Source organism: Balaenoptera acutorostrata, chromosome 10 (genome assembly GCF_949987535.1).
Source record: "Balaenoptera acutorostrata chromosome 10, mBalAcu1.1, whole genome shotgun sequence".
In the NCBI taxonomy this organism is placed as follows: domain Eukaryota; kingdom Metazoa; phylum Chordata; class Mammalia; order Artiodactyla; family Balaenopteridae; genus Balaenoptera; species Balaenoptera acutorostrata.
The window spans coordinates 849,223-853,184 of NC_080073.1; the positions used below are offsets into that span (position 1 = coordinate 849,223).

Here is a 3,962-nt window from a genome sequence, read left to right on the forward strand (position 1 = left end):
CTGTGGGCGCCGGAAGACGCTGCCCATGGGGCAGCACGACGTTGCAGCAGGAGGGTGGGCGGGAAGGCAGGGTGGGCTTGCGTAGGGACTGGGAGTTGGCGTTCACCTCCGCAGCGCTGGGGCCAGGCCCTCCTGGATGGAGACGCGGTCACACTGCTGGTCCCCAACGCTGGCTTCCATCAGTCCTCACCCTGGCCTGAGTTAGGGAGCACTTAGTGGGTGAGCAGAGGAAGGGGGAGAAGAGGACGGAGCTAAGGGTTTTTTTTTAAGATTTTTTTGATGTGGACCATTTTTAAAGTCTTCATTGAATTTGTTACAACCTTGCTTTTGTTCTCTGTTTTGGTTTTTTGGCTGCGAGGCATGTGGGATCTTAGCTCCCCAACCAGGGAGCAAACCTGCACCCCCTGCATTGGAAGGCGGAGTCTTTTTTTTTTTTTTTTAATATTCTTAGTGGGGTATAGTTGTTTTACAATGTTGCGTTAGTTTCTACTGTATAGTGAAGTGAGGTAGAGTTCCCTATGCTCTACAGCAGGTTCTTATTATTATCTATTTTATACATATTAGTGTATACATGTCCATCCCAATCTCCCAGTTAACCACTGGACCGACCTAAGATTTTTTCTGGAGGTAGAATGTGTTGGGTGTTGGTGACTAGATGGGGGGGGGGTGTACACTCGAGTGTACACCAAGGCTCCTGGGTGTTCATGGGAGGCCCTCGTGGACAGAGGATGCTGCATCGGAAGCAGCTTCATCTTTGAACTCAGTGGGCAGAGAGCTGTGTGACGTCCCTGGGGCACCGTGATGGGTGGGTTGGATGCTGGGCTCAGGGGCCAGGGGAGGGCTGGGATAAAAGGAGCTTGAGGAGCTGCTACCCTCACCGACATTATGCACATGAATGAGACGCCCAGGGAAAACGCACGGATGGTGAAGAGAATTCTATTTATGCATTTGCCTTGAAATCAGACAAAAGAACTAAAGATCTCAGAGAGTGAAATAATTCAAGAAAAAGAAATTGAAGACATGGATTGGCAAGGGAAAAATTAAAGCAGATATTTATTTTTTGCAGATGATATGATTTTCCATTTAGAAAATCAAAAAGAATCTGGAAACAAATTACTAGCAGTAATAGAGTTGAGCCACGTAGCTGAGTGTAAGCTCCATACGCACATTGCATATACAGATGTCAACTGTATTTCTGTACATCATCAATAAACTTTAAAATGTCTCTACCATTTATATAACAACAAAAACAACAAATATAACAAGATAAGTCTAACCAAAGTTGTAAAGACCTGTATGCAGAAATTTGTAAAATTTTCCTGCAGGATATAAAAGAAAACCTAATAAATTTTTTTTTTTTTAGGGCTAAACTTTAATAGAATGTGAAAGTTTGAACTCTTACACTTTAAACAAACAAAACCTAGAAATTACTGATTGGTTCAAAACGGTTTAATGGAAAAACTAATCTGTAACAAAAACTTGGCACTGAGTGCGAAGGCTCCACCGTTTGAGCAAAGCGTACAAAGGGTCCTGGGGCCCAGACATTCACAACAGCAGGCATTTTCTCTTCTTCTTCTTGACGGGGGTGGGGGGGGCGGAGGGGGGGGCGGGCAGAGAACCACCCGGATAGCTTCATCAAACACTGTCTTGAGGCCTCGCTGCGTGAGCACCGAGCACTCAAGGCATTTGACGGCACCGACCTCCGTGGCCATGGCCAAGCCCTGCGGGTAGGTGATGGGTGTCAGCTTCTTCTCCCTCAGTTTCTCAATTGTGTCTTTATCATCCCTCAGATCAAGTTTCGTCCCCACCAGGATGATAGAGTGTTGGGACAGTGGTGTCGCACTTCAGGGTACCACTTTGCGTGAACATTTTCAAATGATGCAGGACTCACAAGACAAAAGCAAATTAAGAATACATCTGTTTGTGGATAGGATAGGGGATATAATTGGTCATAATCTTCTTGTCCAGCTGTATCCCTCAAGCCTAGATTCACTGGTTTTCCATCCACCATAACATTGGCAGAATAGTTGTCAAAGACAGCGGGGATATACTCTCCAGGAAAGGCATTGGTCGTATAACTGATCAGGAGGCCATGTTTATAAATTGGAAAACTTAATATCATAATATAATCTCCCTCAATTTATCTAATGATTCAATACAACTCCAATCAAAACTCAACAAGATCCTTTATAGAACTTGTCCATTTGCTTCTAAAATTGGAATTCATTAGAATTTTCTTCTAAAGAAGGAAGGTAGGCTTGCTCTGCCAGGTACCAAGACATTATAAAACTTTAGTAAGGGATGCTGTGTGGTATTAGTTCAGGGGTAAAAAAAATTGGCCAGTGGAACAAATAGAATGTTCCGAAACATATCTGTGCACATATGGACCTTCTATTAATGACTCAGGTCACATGACAAACCAGCAGGGAAAGAAGTGAGTTTTCAATGTGTACCTGGAGTAATTGGTTATCCATATGGAAAAAATTAAATTATACACAAAAAATTAAATTATCCTCTCCAGATGGATTAAGAACTTGTGTCAAAGCAAATATCTAAAGCAAAATTTTAAAATCTTTAGAAGAAAATATAGGTGAGGATTTCTGATTTCAAGGTAGGGGAGGATTTCTTAAAGTACAAAAAGTGCTAACATAAAAGAAAAAGACTGGTATATTTTAATTCATTATTAAAAGCTTCTGTAAGTCAAAAGACAATTTAAATCAGGTAAAAAAAAGTCACGGTATGAGACTATACTTGCAAAACATGACTGACAAAAAATTGGCGTCAAGATTAAATAAAGAACACCTCAAATCAGTAAGAAGAAAGAAACCCAATGGGCAAAAGATAAAGCAGCTGTTGCACAAAAGAGAAAGCACCTGCAGAGGTACTGAGTGACATGAGTGATTCAGACATGCATACAGGCTACAGCAAACTACAAGATTGTTTTATTGGCCAAAAGCAAGAAGTCTGATAATACTAAGTATCAGCTTACACAGGCTGAAGGGTATGTAATGTAGAACGATCACTGTAGTGTAATCTTATAAACATGAGCATTTACATGCCCTCTGACTCAGCAATTCCACTCCTTAATGTGTACCCAAGACAGAAACCTGGGCGTGTCTACCAGAAGAAATGCACAGAAATGTTCATACTGGAAAAGAAACTGGAGACAACCCCAAAGCCCACCTATAGGAGACTGGGTGAATAAAATGAAGCACACTCACATATTGGACATTACACAGCGATGAAAATTAATGATCTGCAATTGAGTGTAGAAGCCGTGTTGGAAGTGAGTCAGTCGTCGACATCCCAGCTGTTGCCACATGGGTCAGGGTGACCTGCCCAGCAGAGCCTTTCCTGAATTCCTGACCTACTACATCGTGAGTGAAAGAAAACAAAATGGAGGTTCTAAGACTCTGAGTTTTGGGGTGTTTTGTTACACAACACTAGAAAACCAGAACTGCATTTTTTACTCTTTCCATAACCTGTGCAAAAGCATTTGCTTATTTTTTCCCTACGTTTGAATGCCATTCCTTCCAACAAAGTGATTTAGCACCCCACCCCCCAAAATAGAGCCAGAGCTCTGTAAAACTGGGATCACACAGTTTACACATAAACAACAAGAAGGAAAGATTAAGTGGGGGACACAGGAAGCCTGAGCAGCACGTAGAGTGCTGGGTAAGACAGATCCACCCCACCCGCTTTGAAATGATAGCAGGTAGTGTCTGTTGGATGTGCACCGTGTTCTGGGCACAGTGCTGAGCACCTAGAGTCTGTGAACTCAGCTGAGAGCCCCACGCGGCTGGACTCTCTTTATGTCCACGTGACATGGAAGACTGAGAGCCGTGAGGCTAAGGAACTCATCTGTGGTGCAGCCAGGGTTGGAACCCAAGCAGCCTGGCCCAGAGGCGGTACCTTTAGCTTTTCTTCCGTGCTGGCATAGACGGCGAGCCAGGAAGCAAGGT

At 43.2% G+C, this 3,962-nt stretch overlaps 1 pseudogene; it reads right to left on the reverse strand.

Annotated features, from left to right (window-relative positions):
* Positions 1 to 1,545: 1,545 nt before the first annotated feature.
* Positions 1,546 to 2,122, reverse strand: LOC103017844 (ras-related C3 botulinum toxin substrate 1-like; annotated as a pseudogene).
* Between the last annotated feature and the right edge of the window lie 1,840 nt (positions 2,123 to 3,962).